Below are 15840 nucleotides of genomic sequence, written 5' to 3'. Positions count from 1 at the left end.
TATAGAATTGGACCTATGTACCCCCGTCTTTGGCCCGGAACGTCGTTCTGGAGGGCTTGCAGCAGGAGTGGATGGGGCTCAGGATTTACTAACCTGGGGACTGGTACTCTGGTCTCCCTCGCCTTCCAAGGCGGTCAGCAGTAGCTCCCCACACTCTCACTCCCCCCAGTACCTCCGACAGCCCTCCCACACCCAGTGACTGTCAGTTCAATAGTATTATTGGGCTTCCCTTTAAGCAGTACCCTTCCTTGACCACCTGTATAGACCCTTCAAATGCTATTCTGTGAATGGGGTGTAAGGGTTAAATAATTATGCAGTCACAATATTTACCCAGGGGTTAGATTAGCAAATGGAAGAAACAGACACACACACAGCGTTCCCAATAAGGTCTACTTTGTATTGAAGCCTGGGCAGGTTATCAGTTACAGATAATACTTCAGATTTATTCATACATGGCACCGGGTGCTCTCACTGATAATGTAGGGGAAACTATTCCCACCATAGGCACCGCGTGCTCAATACATTAATAACACCCCGCTTGTACTAGGGGAGACCCAGGCATAAAGTAGAGAAACATTGGGAATTCAAATAACAAGAATAATAAAATACCAAAAGAAAACCAAGTAAATGTGGGCCCACGTTACCAAAATAAAACCTACACTAAAGCCGGCTTAAATTGTTTGGGGTACCCCTTAGACACTGGCTGTTAGCGTTCACTTGAATGGACGTTGATGTGGATACACAAGGTACCGTTCGTACTTAGCCAAGATGGCGGACCCACTCTTATCACTTCTCATCCAGGTGACAAGATGGCGTTGGCGATCCCGCGAGCACAGCCAGCAGGCTGGGCGAACAGCATGGGCAGTGATTAGCTGGAGGAGCGTGCTGTGATGGCGACCTCTGCTGGTGGGAAGAGGCGTCCTCTGTAACGTCTGGGGAACGTCCACTGCTGGCTGTTGCTTGCTGCTGTCGCGCGAACTGCTAATACTGTTGCTACCCTAAACACAGCTAAACTTCGGGTCTGGATGCACCCTCCTGCTATATCGGTTGTACTACTAACGGAAACGTGGCTGACTATACCACCGGTCTTCAGCGCCGCGCGCCCGGTAGTCTACTGGAGTCAGACGGAGCCGTTAGCAGCATGCTAATACACCGCACACTTACTACTATAACCCGTTAACTATAGACGTTAATCCCGTTAACTCTAGACGTTAGTCCTTCGTTCTGTATCGCTTACTCACACACTATCGCTGGTACTTCTAGGATAACCCGTCAACTAGCAAGTACTTCTTATCACCCGTTGCTCGTTCCAACGGGGCTCTCCTCATAACTTCTGCAACGGGGCTCTTCCAGAGCACACGTCCGCTGTGACTGCGACTGTTCACGGTCAAGTCCACTGCCGAAGAGAGCTTCCTGGTCCTCTCACCCCCAGGTAACTCCCTCTTCCTCGTTGCTTTCCTCTCTCCTCCGCTCCACCTGCCACCACTGCCACTTCGCCCCCTGCTGGCAACCGCCACTGATCCCACTCTAGGACCACTCCAGAAAGGGAAAAGGTGCTTCAATGTTATTGTTAGTGATCCATACTGAAGCCGGAGAAGAGTAGCACCTCACCTCGTTATTAGACTGGGCGAGCTATCCAAAGGAACACTGTTTATCACACTTTATACACACACAGGGAAAGTAACAGTTAGTTAGCACTTCTGAATACTGAATATTCAGGCTGCTACATTTCCCCCCACCTTAAACTTGCCAAGTCCTCTGCAAGTTACTCAATGAAACCAGGTTAATGACATGAAAACGGTCCTTAGACCCAGGGCCGTAGCCAGGGTTTAGAAATTAGGGAGGTCCATTTATTTTTTTGGCCCAGACCGGCCCACTATAATCGGTCGGACACCACCCACCAGTACACCATCCTTACGGTCCCCTTAAATATGCGTACCTACTGTACTATTCCCCCCCCCAACCCATTACAAAGCTGGGTAGTAAGTGCCATGGACAAGTGGACCAGTGTACTCACTCGCTCTTGGCTGAATCTTGTTTTGGGTGGTGATGTAAAAACACCTGCATCATAGCAGGCTCAGGATGGGCAATGTAGTCTATAGCCTGTTCATCCCTGTCTCTCTCCTCCACAACCTGGCTTGACTAGACATAAGGAGAAAGAGATGATTACAATTAACTGGTACATTCAGGTCCAGAATTGTTGGAATCCCCTGACAAAGATGTGCAAAAAGCTGTACAATTTAAACAATACCATACTGGTTATGAGAAAATAGTTGTTTATTCAATGAATGCATGGAGCAGTTCCATCTTATTTCATTTGATACTAACTACTCAGTTCATACAGATTTCAAGTATTCAAATATCAATGATGAATATTGCATAAGGTTTACACAGTTAATAGATCACCTTCTTGTTTTATATTCATCTTATATGGCAATTAAATCAATGGTGTGTTTGTTTGGGGAGTTTGACCTATGTGCCTACCACGTGAAGGTGCATGATCAATGGACAGCACAAAAACAATTTGTGTAGGTGGAGACTAGAGCTACCACAGATAGTAATAAGTTATTAAGAGTAAGTAATCCATACCATATATATCCTAATAGTTACCTTATTACCATACTTGGCTGAAAACAAACTTTGCTGCCTGTTGTGAATGTGTTTTTCCCTGTAGGCTAATACATAAGTAGGCATACATTTTTGCAGTTGAGGAAAAATTTGCAGTTGAGTAGGCTATAATGTGCTGTGTTTTTATGTCTTCCATCGAGGACCACCTTGGAAATAAGTGTTAATGCTTGTTAATGAATGCTTTTAGGTGATATCCTCAGGAATACAAATTGGTCAAGATCATTTGTTTTTATGATGTGTTTTTAATTTCCAAATAAATCTAATCAAATAAAAAAGCAGTTTTTGCAGTTGAGCTACTGGTGTTGTATATTATACAGCCTTTTCATGCATCTTTATCAAGGGAACCCTTATCCTAATGATTTAAAAAATAATATTATGATGATACGATATGGACCTAGTAGTTGGGTCATCTGTGGCACTTCGTTTCTCAATGGATTTTTTAAAAAGGCGGGGGAAATTTGTGAGAGACCAAAATCCAAAATGGCTGCCGTGGAAATTAACTTTTTAATGGTTTGACCTACAATGATGCCCAATACATGGTACCAGCCCCCTCTCAGTCATGTACCAGCCCCTCTCAGTCATGTACCAGCCAGCCCCTCTCAGTCATGTACCAGCCCTCTCTCAGTCATGTATACCAGCCCCCTCTGTCATCTACCAGCCCCCTCTCAGTCATGTACCACAGCCCCATCTGAGTCATGTACCAGCCCCCTCTCAGTCATGTACCAGCCCCCTCTCAGTCATGTACCAGCCCCCTCTCAGTCATGTACCAGCCCCCTCTCAGTCATGTACCAGCCCCCTCTCAGTCATGTACCAGCCCCCTCTCAGTCATGTACCAGCCCCCTCTCAGTCATGTACCAGCCCCCTCTCAGTCATGTACCAGCCCCCTCTCAGTCATGTACCAGCCCCCTCTCAGTCATGTACCAGCCTCCTCTCAGTCATGTACCACAGCCCCATCTCAGTCATGTACCATAGCCCCATCTCAGTAATGTACCACAGCCCCCTCTCAGTCATGTACCACAGCCCCATCTGAGTCATGTACCAGCCCCCTCTCAGTCATGTACCAGCCCCCTCTCAGTCATGTACCAGCCCCCTCTCAGTCATGTACCAGCCCCCTCTCAGTCATGTACCAGCCCCCTCTCAGTCATGTACCAGCCCCCTCTCAGTCATGTACCAGCCCCCTCTCAGTCATGTACCAGCCCCCTCTCAGTCATGTACCAGCCCCCTCTCAGTCATGTACCAGCCTCCTCTCAGTCATGTACCACAGCCCCATCTCAGTCATGTACCATAGCCCCATCTCAGTAATGTACCACAGCCCCCTCTCAGTCATGTACCACAGCCCCATCTGAGTCATGTACCAGCCCCCTCTCAGTCATGTACCAGCCCCCTCTCAGTCATGTACCAGCCCCCTCTCAGTCATGTACCAGCCCCCTCTCAGTCATGTACCAGCCCCCTCTCAGTCATGTACCAGCCCCCTCTCAGTCATGTACCAGCCCCCTCTCAGTCATGTACCAGCCCCCTCTCAGTCATGTACCAGCCCCCTCTCAGTCATGTACCAGCCTCCTCTCAGTCATGTACCACAGCCCCATCTCAGTCATGTACCATAGCCCCATCTCAGTAATGTACCACAGCCCCCTCTCAGTCATGTATACCAGCCCCCCTCTCAGTCATGTATACCAGCCCCCTCTCAGTCATGTACCAGCCCCCTCTCAGTCATGTACCAGCCAGCCCCCTCTCAGTCATGTACCACAGCCCCCTCTCAGTCATATACCACAGCCCCCTCTCAGTCATGTACCACAGCCCCCTCTCAGTCATGTACCAGCCCCTCTCAGTCATGTACCAGCCCCCTCTCAGTCATGTACCACAGCCCCATCTCAGTCATGTACCAGCTAGAGTTGTTCCGATACCGATACCAGTATCGGAAAAGCCGCCGATACTGGCTAAAATGCTGGTATCGGTATCGGCGAGTACCCTCTAATGCTGCGCTCCGATACCATATGACGTAATTTATCAACAACACTGTGGTCTGTTGAGTAAGCATTATAAAACAAACGTGTGCTTAATCGATTAAAGTGTCAATGCCATTTGTCATTTTAACAGCAGATACTTTCTTAAATGTCATCGTCCCGACAGAGCGGTGTTGACGGGGAGCTCATGGGTTCGCTTGGTGGCTGGTGTTATTAGCATTGAACAGCTAACCGAAAGCTAGCTTTAACATTACCTTGGCTAAAGTTGGGGCTATTCATATAATCCAGCAATAATGGCTGCAGACCTGCAAGCAAAGTACAGCAAGTTGGCAAAGGAGTATTCCAAGTTAAATCACAATGTCACCAGTAACGTTACAGTCTTCTATGGTCTTCCCATATACCGGTAGCTCATGCTAGCTAACGGTAACGTCGTCATTGCACAATTGCACGTCGCGTACACAATTAATGACATGTTGCGGACAGCCATATCGGCGACAATGTTTAGCTTTTAGTGCCAAATGATAAGAGTCTGAGGCGGAGTCTCAAAAGAGAATGTTGAATATTTATTGTGCAAAAATCACAACAGATCCGACTGCTACTGAACGGAGCCTTGTAGACAGACTGAGTAGGGTATATCTGCAGAGCCAGTGGGTAGCGAGTGCAGCAACGTATAATGTCTGTGTGGATCATTGGAGTAGGGTATATCTGCAGTGCTGAAGCCCCATACTCATTGATTAATGATACTAATACAAATCTATACAATCACCTGTTGTTGAATAAATACCATTACTTTCTAGTTATGACTAAAAAACAGTATATATAAAACAGTATTTGTTAAAAAAAAAAAAAAAAAATTATATTTATAAATAATTTATATAATATCGTTTTTTTTTTTTTGTATGCACTGGTATCGGATAAGTATCGGTATCGGCCGATACCCAAAGCTTAGGTATCAAAATCGGATCGGAAAGGAAAAAATGGTATCGGAACATCTCTAGTACCAGCCCCCCTCTCAGTCATATACCTGCACGACTGGCGGGGGGGGGGGTGCTTAGTAAGAGATGTGATTGGGCCAGCCCAGTGTCAGTCAGTACCAATGGGCCGATGTCTCAGCCTAGTAGTGGGCCGGTCGTTGACAAAAAAAAAAAAAAAAAAAAAAATTATATATATATATTTTTTTTTTTTTTTTTTTAATAGTTACAAATAGTTACCGAGGTCCGGACCTCGGTGACCTCATAGCTGGCTACGGCCATGCTTAGACCAACAGTTTCACACATTGTTTCATTAGTTTCACACACTGTTCTACAACCACACTCTTCAGCACGTAGTCCTGGCGATACCCGGCAGGGAACCGACCTCTAGTACTCCTCTGGGGTGAGCACCACCTCTGGGTCCTCCCTGGGCGAGCACCATCTCTGGGTCCTCCCTGGACGAGCACCATCTCTGGGTCCTCCCTGGGCGAGCACCATCTCTGGGTCCTCCATGGACGAGCACCATCTCGGGGTCCTCTGGGGCCGGGTTCGTTCAACCTCCCCTGCGTCTGATTCTGTGTCAGATTCGTCTGTCTCTGTTGGTAGGCCCTCTGCCACGGCTTCGCCCTCCGAGGCCTCTGAGGGCCGCCAGCGGCGCCCTCCTCACCCCTGTCTCCGCTGTCCTCTCCTGAGGGGACCGGCTCCACCTCTCCTCCCTCGTCCGGCGCTGCTTCAGCGACGACCCGAGGGGCCCTGGGTGGGTTCCTCTGGGGCCGGGTTGGTCCGACTCCCCCCTCTCGGATCCCGGGTCCGTCTTCTTGCCCTCCCGGGTAGCAACACGAGAGGATGTAGGAGGGGTGGAGTCACCAAGGGGGGAATCACCTGACTCGGAAGAGCTCTGTGTAGGTTCGTGCATCCTCCGGGGGATCCGCGTGTGCTTCCCCCCGCCTCGGGCAGTCCCGTAGGTGCATGTCCTGGGGCCCAAGCCCTCGGGACCACGTCTCGAGCCGGGGCACACCGTGTACACTGTTGCCTCCAGCCCTTCACCTCGGCCACCATCCCTGTCCAGTAATAGCCCCGCCCCATTAACCCTAGTGTCCCGCGTTCGCCCAAATGTCCCCCAAGGACATGTTGAATCTCATATACGTGCCGCCGCAGCACCCCCGGCACCACCAACTGGAGTATCTCCTCTCCCTCTCGAGGGTCACTAACTCGCCTGAATAGTACCCCATTCTGCAGACGGAACCGTTCCCACTGCCCGTAGAGCTTACGTATAAGCGGGCTCGCCTCTTGCAGTCGCACTCCGGTGGGGCAGCTCCCCTTCATCACCGCCTCTCGTACGGGCCCCACCTCCGGGTCCTCCCCTTGGAACCACCGTATCTCGTCCCAGCTATAGTTGCTGTCTCCCTTCTGGACCGCTATCTGCCTGGCGCCGATCCACTGGGACCTCCGACGGATTGGTCCGCTTCTCGGGGCTCTGGCGAGCACGGACGGAAACCGGCCGACCACGCACAGCCCGGAGCAAGCGAGCCCGAACTTCTTCTGCCGAGATCGTCGCATACCCTCCGCTGTTGACTTCCGGCGGCTCCCGTGGGCTCACCTCTTCGGTTGGCCTCGCGACCAGGGCGGGGCCTCACGACCAGGGCGGGGCCCCGCGGCGGGCCGGTCCGCGCCTCGGGCCTCCGGCCACCAGCGCGTCCGTCGGGCCGGCCGCCTTGGTGGCGTATCATCTGGCACGTCACTACACCTCTCTCTCCAGCCCATCATCTGGCGGTCGCCAGGTCGGACGACCCGCCGGCTGCTGGGTGGGTGACGCCCTGTACTGGCGGGAGAGGAACCTCACAGCCCGGTGCTTCCGTCAGGCGTGGTTCTCCCATCGCGTGGGGGCGCTCGCGGCCGATATGGCCGGGCTGTTGACAGGCGTAGCATATCAGCCGCCCATTCTCATCTCGCCTGGGCATTCCCCGCGGGGTCGCAGGCACGGCGGCAGGATCGGGGACCTGTCCGGGGTCTCTGTCCTGAATGCGCCGCATCCGCTCCTGCAGGTCGTACGCGAACTCCCGCACGGTCTCACCGTCTGATTGCCGGCGGTTGAGGAACTCCCCCAGGCGGACACTGACTGGGGTTCTGTCTCCGTACGTCTCCTGCAGCAAGCGAAACAGGGCGTCAGGCCCTGGGGCGGTTCCCTCCAGGACGAAGCGCACCGTCCGCCTTGCCTCGCCCTTTAAGTGCTGCTATATGAACTCCGCCTGTTCATCGCCGGGCACTCTGCTGGTCCGGAAATGGGCCTTAATTTCCCGGACCCAGTCCTCCATCGGCGACTCTCCTCTCTCTCTTCCTCCTCCAAACTAGCTGCATTTCCGGTCCTGCTGGACATACACGGTCTGCGAGGGGGGCGGGCAGGATTCACGGCCCTCTCTGTTGAGGGCGGCTTGTGTCTGTTCCAGGGCCAGCGCCTGCCGGTCCAGGAGGCCTGCTTGCCAATGGGCTTTGTCCGCCAGGGCCTTCACCTGGGCGGTCAGCTCCTCCATGGCCTCCGTGCCCTCCTTCTTCACTTCGGTGACGGCGTCTGGGCCGTCTCTCTGCTCTCGCAGAGCCACCTGCGCGTACCGCTTCTCCTGGAGTGCCTGCTCGGTCAACTCCTTTATCAGTGCCACCTGAGTCCGACACTTCTCCTGCAGCTCCTCGAACTTCTCCTGTGCGGAGATGGCGGGTCCCTTCTTCGGACGTCATGGTCTCTCTACTGGTCTGTGTCAAGGAAATGGAGTAGGATGTTGATCCTGTTTGTGACGCCAAATGTAGAAGGGTGGATTATCCCTGCTTGTGGGAGTAGTAGTACACAGACACTGGGTAGTAGGATACTATAGAATTGGACCTATATGTACCCCCGTCTTTGGCCCGGAACGTCGTTCTGGAGGGCTTGCAGCAGGAGTGGATGGGGCCCAGGATTTACTAACCTGGGGACTGGTACTCTGGTCTCCCTCGCCTTCCAAGGCGGTCAGCAGTAGCTCCCCACACACTCTCACTCCCCCCAGTACCTCCGACAGCCCTCCCACACCCAGTGACTGTCAGTTCAATAGTATTATTGGGCTTCCCTTTAAGCAGTACCCTTCCTTGACCACCTGTATAGACCCTTCAAATGCTATTCTGTGAATGGGGTGTAAGGGTTAAATAATTATGCAGTCACAATATTTACCCAGGGGTTAGATTAGCAAATGGAAGAAACAGACACACACACAGCGCTCCCAATAAGGTCTACTTTGTATTGAAGCCTGGGCAGGTTATCAGTTACAGATAATACTTCAGATTTATTCATACATGGCACCGGGTGCTCTCACTGATAATGTAGGGGAAACTATTCCCACCATAGGCACCGCATGCTCAATACATTAATAACACCCCGCTTGTACTAGGGGAGACCCAGGCATAAAGTAGAGAAACATTGGGAATTCAAATAACAAGAATAATAAAATACCAAAAGAAAACCAAGTAAATGTGGGCCCACGTTACCAAAATAAAACCTACACTAAAGCCGGCTTAAATTGTTTGGGGTACCCCTTAGACACTGGTTGTTAGCGTTCACTTGAATGGACGTTGATGTGGATACACGAGGTACCGTTCGTACTTAGCCAAGATGGCGGACCCACTCTTATCACCTCTCGTCCAGGTGACAAGATGGCGTCGGCGATCCCGCGAGCACAGCCAGCGGGCTGGGCGAACAGCATGGGCAGTGGTTAGCTGGAGGAGCGTGCTGTGATGGCGACCTCTGCTGGTGGGAAGGGCGTCCTCTGTAACGTCTGGGGAACGTCCACTGCTGGCTGTTGCTTGCTGCTGTCGCGCGAACTGCTAATACTGTTGCTACCCTAAACACAGCTAAACTTCGGGTCTGGATGCACCCTCCTGCTATATCGGTTGTACTACTAACGCAACGTGGCTGACTATACCACCGGTCTTCAGCGCCGCGCGCCCGGTAGTCTACTGGAGTCAGACGGAGCCGTTAGCAGCATGCTAATACACCGCACACTTACTACTATAACCTGTTAACTATAGATGTTAGTCCCGTTAATTCTAGACGTTAGTCCTTCGTTCTGTATCGCTTACTCACACACTATCGCTGGTACTTCTAGGATAACCCGTCAACTAGCAATTACTTCTTATCACCCGTTGCTCGTTCCAACGGGGCTCTCCTCATAACTTCTGCAACGGGGCTCTTCCAGAGCACACGCCCGCTGTGACTGCGACTGTTCACGGTCAAGTCCACTGCCGAAGAGAGCTTCCTGGTCCTCTCGCCCCCAGGTAACTCCCTCTTCCTCATTGCTTTCCTCTCTCCTCCGCTCCACCTGCCACCACTGCCACTTCGCCCCCTGCTGGCAACCGCCACTGATCCCACTCTAGGACCACTCCAGAAAGGGAAAAGGTGCTTCAATGTTATTGTTAGTGATCCATACTGAAGCCGGAGAAGAGTAGCACCTCACCTCGTTATTAGACTGGGTGAGCTATCCAAAGGAACACTGTTTATCACACTTTATACACACACAGGGAAAGTAACAGTTAGTTAGCACTTCTGAATACTTAGTAGAATATTCAGGCTGCTACACAGATATAGGCCTATACTCTGAACAATTTTTTGCCGAACCACTGCTGCCTGGGCGGAGTGATTTCATCACCTAAAAAGCCCAATTTAAAGAAATACAACAGGGCTTTTGAGGTGATGAAATCACTGTGCCCAGGCACCAGTGGTTCGGCAAGAAATAGTTCAGAGTATATATCTGCTTAGAAAACAAAAATGTCAAGTTTTTTGTTTTATTTCTCAATGTGGTAAATACACAGGTCACAACATGTTTACAGGAACGTTTTGGAGTTGTATTTGGAGTGTATTTGGAGTGAGTGTTGGGAACTAGGCTACACTGGCACACCTACTTCCAGTGAATGCCGCTAAGCTAGGCTAACAGTGCGGCTGTTCCCTAAGCCCAATGCATGCACAGAGAAGAATAGGGTATGTATCTGCTTGTCTAACTCCAGGGTAGGCAAATAAGCTAATTTCCCAAAAAGTTGGTGTGTTCCTTTAAGTACTTCTCCCACCACTGGAATGCTGTACTACACATACATACAGGCGCCCTGGCAAGTCGTCACGTTGCTTTGGTTTTGCACAGTCAGTCACTGACCGATGTAGGAACCCCTATCACCTCCACTGACTGTCTTTGTTTTGAAAACCTACATGTATAGCATATAACCAGCCAAATGGTACATTTAGTCTGTAACTGGTAAGTTTGCCTACTCTAGAGACTGCTTGACTTTATCTAATATTGGTATTTTTTAAACGGTTTAGTGAGAGATTAGATTAGATAAACATGTATTGTCACCGTACAGCACAAGTACAGTATACAACGAAAATAAGCTGCATCTAACCAGAGTGTAAGGTAACAGTAAAGTGCATTAAATTTACAATATACATTGTAACAAGTGATCAAATGGAATATATATATACAAAGCTACTGGGTAAATATGCTAATCTGATGTATGTACAGTATTATTATGTACAATGTTACAGGTATAAATACACTATGGTAGTAAGCCATACTGGCCAGTGGTATAACTAATAAGAGTTGGTATTGGATATACAGATATAGATATAGTATATAGAGCATGTACAATGCACAGAGTGAGTATATAAACAGGAATATACAGTATGCAGATATATTCATACAGATATAGATAATGATATATATGGTATATACAGTGTTGTTGTACATGGCAATCATACAGTGTTATATGGGTAGACTATAGGAGGTAGGTAGTTATATATCATACTTGGCTATCGCGTCTCGCTCTGCCAATGAGATATCCTCTTATCTCCATGCACATAGCGTGCACACGAAACAAACAAATGCACCCACTTGCACGTGACGGAGCCACTCCCATGCGTCTCCCTATATGACGCCGAAAATTTGTCATGCTCCACCTTCCTCATTTCGTTTCCAACGCAGAAGTAGCAGTGCACTCCGTGAACTAGTTGTTATGAAAACGTAGGGAGAAATGACACAATGTTGGGTATTCACCAGAAGTTCACCAGCCCCCGGAACCTTCTCGGCACATCCTAACAGCGCAACGGGCCTGTCCTGGGTTTTCCTCGTCTGAGGGACGTCTCGTGAGACGACCGAGTGATGTATTGGCGCGGGGCGGGATATTTGGGAAAACATGACTCTCTTTTGGATGTTTTCCAAGTATCCTAGCGCGCAGCTAATGCTACAATGTTGGGGCGCCGTTCCCCTTGTTCCCCGCTGAGGGCTGTCTTTACTGTCTTCCCTCCTCTTAACCATTCATGCTGACGGTCAATCTGTGTCTAATGTTGGGGGTTTAACAGGGGCTTGTTTACCATTTACATGGGTGGATGGGCTGAGGCTCAGGGCAGGTGTGCTTTTTGTGAATCTATTAATTGAAAATGGGGGTCCCTGGTGTGGACAGGACTAAGGTTTTCTCTGGTCTGCATCCCCTTAACAATTGTGTGTATTGGGCTAGCCCATTCTGCAATATGTTAATAGTGTTTTTGTTTATTCATTCATTTATCCCTTTATGGGTGCACACCGCAGTGGAGGTTGTTGCATGCCTACTAGTGAGGCAGTGCTTCACTAGTAGGACATTTACATTTACATTTAGTAATTTAGCTGACGCTTTATCCAAAACAACGACAAGTCATCAGGAAGGGCACAACTCTATCAGCTGAGTAACAATGTTCATCAAAGTGTTGAGTGCTACAGTGTAGGTTAGTTTATTAGGACAAGTGCATGACAGTAAGGTTAGTTAGGGTTAGATATATTATTTCTTTCTTCTTTTTTCTTTTTAATTCAGATAATGGTTGAAGAAGTGCATCTTTAGTCGACTGTGAAAGATTGGACGGGTTTCGGCTGTCCTAACTGGGGTGGGTAGTTCATTCCACCATTGTGGGGCAAGGACTGAGAATAGGCGACTTCTCTTTGATGACCCTCCCGGAGCTTGGATAGGAGTAGGTCTGAGGCGGCCAGAAGATGCAGAGCGTAGGGGTCTTGAGGGTGTGTAGTTAGAGACCATTGACCGGAGGTAGGCGGGAGCGGTTCCCTTTGCTGCACGGTATGCTAGGTCGAGGGCCTTGAAGCGGATTCGTGCAGCAATGGGGAGCCAGTAGACTTTGGTCTGCAGCCACCACTGGTGTTCCGTGCTTAGTGAAGCAGGTGGCATCAGTCCTTTGCCCTGACATGGTGGAACGGTGTCCCGCCCGGCCGACGCCATGAAGCGAGTGGATGTGGTGGTGGATGTTTCCCCCGCCTGAGATACCCTGGACACAAAGAAAACAGGTGATCACAAGGCCGACAGCCTCGGTGGCCCGGGGATCGGCTACATTAGATGAGCAGGCCCTAAAAAAACGTCGCCGTCTAGCTGTGTCTAGCACGCTCTTCGGTTACTCCCCCCCGCTACGCTACGGGACACAGGGCTCTGATTTGTTCCCTTTGGCTGCCGGCCGCGTGCTTCCAGTGAAGCACAAGCGGCCCCACGTTTCGCTTCTCATGGGGACAGGGGCTGACACCCAGTTGCTAGCTAGGCCTGGGTCTGCCTGTGAGAATGCTGTGCTGTCAAGCGGCTCCCACGCCACACGTTCTGTGTCTGTGTTTGGTGAGCCTGGTGTTGTGTCTGTCGACGAAAAAGGTTGTCAGCGGGGGAACTCGAGGCCCAGGAGGTCGCAGCGTAAGTTCCCCCAGCCCCGCCCTCGCCAGGCCGGGTATCACGTTAGTGCCTCCCCCGACCAGAAGACCGGCGGTGGTCAGTCAAGAGGCACACGTGGTTTGGGTGGTAGTAATATCACTACAGGGCTACGGTGTGTAGGAACCCACCCTATCGGGCAGTGTGGGGACCACACGCCTTGCATGTCCAGCTGCAGAGCAGGCTATCCTCAGCAGTCCATGCCGGGAAGATGCTCAGCGGGGGAGCTTATGTCACCAAGGGTGATGGCCGCTCCCCCCGTATCAGACCGCCCCTTCTGTCTGGGTCCCTCCCTTGGGTGCGATTGCCTCATTGGTAGAGTCAGGGTGCGATATCCCGGCTCCACGAGACACCCTGCTCGCGCGGTTGGCAAGACCAGGGTTGACAACGCACAGCGGAAGGGACCGGGCCACTTGTCTACGATTCCTAGCGGCAGTTGGCGGCGGGGGCGCTTTGGAATATTACCACGTATGGCTGCAGTGGTAGCCATATGTCGGTGTGGATGGAGAAAACGCTGAGGGCGGCGCTTGTGTTACAATTTACACACCCCCGCCCTCCGTTTTTGGGTTTGGTACAAACTCTATTATCAGAGTCCACGGCAGTGACAGCCCTGGCCGAGGTGATTCATTCTCTGGCGGCGAAGCAGGCCGTCGTCGTGGTCCCATGAGAGGACGCGGTGAGCGGCGTTTCCTCCCGATTCTCTGGTGCCCGAGAAATCGGGGGGGGGGGGGGGGGGGGGGGGTGTCAGACCCATACTGGACCTGTCCCATGGAAGGTTCAGAATGTTGACCGTCACCCACCTGTTACGCGCTGTCAGGTGGGGGACTGGTTCACCTCCATAGACCTGTAGGATGTGTATTCGCATCCCGATCTTCCATCCTAGGACATAACTAGCCTTCCTTTGCAGGGCTTAGCGTACGAGTACCAGAGGCTGCCGTTCGGCTACTCTCTGGCTCCCCGCATCTTCACCAAGTGCGTGGAGACCGCGCTGGGGTCTCTGCGTCGTCGGGGGATACGAATTTTATTCTACCCTGGACGACGTTCTGGTCCTCGGCCGGTCAGAGAAGATCGCCAGGTCTCACACCAGGCAGGTGGTGGAATTCCTCACCAGCCTGGGTTTTGCTGTAGACTGGAAGTAGAGTACTCCTCTTCCCAGTCAACGGGTGGAGTACTTGGGCTTATTTCTAAGCTCAAGGTCTATATATGGGCATCCCTCTCAGAGCGGCGGCGAGTGAATGTTCTCGGCACGCTCGGGAGGTTCCGTCCTAGGACGGTTACGGCGCTGTCCGTGATGCGCCTGCTCGGTATGATGGCATCTGCTCACTCTGTGGTCCCTCTTGGCCTCCTCTTCATGAGGAGGATACAGAGGTGGTTTTTCCAGTATGGAAATGGACCCGGTGAGAGACAAGTGGAAGCGGCTGAAGGTTCCCATGTCAGTACTGGGGGACCTTGTCCCCTGGGGAGGGCCTGGGGCCATCACCAGTGGGGTCCCCGTGGGCAGCAGGCTGTCACACATCACGGTCTTCACCGACGCCTCCCTCACGGGATGGGGGGGGACGTGTCGGGCCAACGCAGTAGGGGGCAGCTGGCAAGACCATGCTGGCCGGTCTGCGCTACATTCAATGTGTTGGAATTGAAGGCAGTCCTTCTGGTCCTCAAACGGCTCGGCCACCTTGTGGTGGGCAAGCATGTTTTGATCAGGACGGACAACACGATGTCAGCGTCGTATATTGACAGACAGGGAGAAGTGCGCTCCCCCCGTCTGCACCGGGCAGCGGTCGAGCTCTGGCTATGGGCGTTCTCCATCTGCGCAGCCTGAGGGCTCTCCACATCCCCGGCAGGGAGAATGTGGGTGCAGATGTGATGTCGCGGGGCGGTCCTCACCCTGACGAGTGGGGACTACGTCCAGACATAGTCAGACAGGTCTGGGACCGATTCCGTGGCCGCCCGGGATTCTGTACGCATTCCCCCCCATACACCTGATAGCTCAGCTGTTAGGCGGGTACGTCAGGAGCTCGGGACTTTGATCCTGGTCGCGCCGGGCCGGGGCTCAGCTGTGTGGTTCCCGGCCCTGATTCAGCTCTTGGTGGCCCCGCCTTGGCCTGTTCCGTGGTCACCGCAGGCCCTCTCTCAGGCACGCGGAACTCTGTTCTGCCTCCTGTTCTGGGGCAGCCTCTAGGCTTCGCTGCTGAAAAAGTTAATCTGGTGGGGATGCGTCTTGACTCTTCTGTGGTTAGCGCCATCCGGTACGCGCACGCTCCGTCAACTACTGCGGCTTACGCTGGGAAGTGGCGTATGGTCGAGTGTGGGGGCAGAACATTGTTCAGCGTTTCCTGCTTGGCGCTCGGTGTCTCAAGCCTGTGGAACGTTCTCTGTCTCCGAGTTGGGACCTCCAACTGGTCCTGGGCCGGTTGTCGGAGGCCCCGTTTGAGCCTCTTGAGCAGGCGTCATTGGATTGGCTGTCCTTTAAGACCGCGTTCCTTTTGGCCATCACCTCCGCTAAGCGCGTGGGTGAGCTGTGTGCTCTCTCGGTGCGGCCTGAG

This window comes from Notolepis coatsorum (genome assembly GCF_963971535.1).
Source record: "Notolepis coatsorum genome assembly, chromosome: 10".
Lineage (NCBI taxonomy): Eukaryota > Metazoa > Chordata > Actinopteri > Aulopiformes > Paralepididae > Notolepis > Notolepis coatsorum.
The sequence above is the reverse complement of the archived record's forward strand: the minus strand, read 5'-3'. Positions refer to the sequence as shown.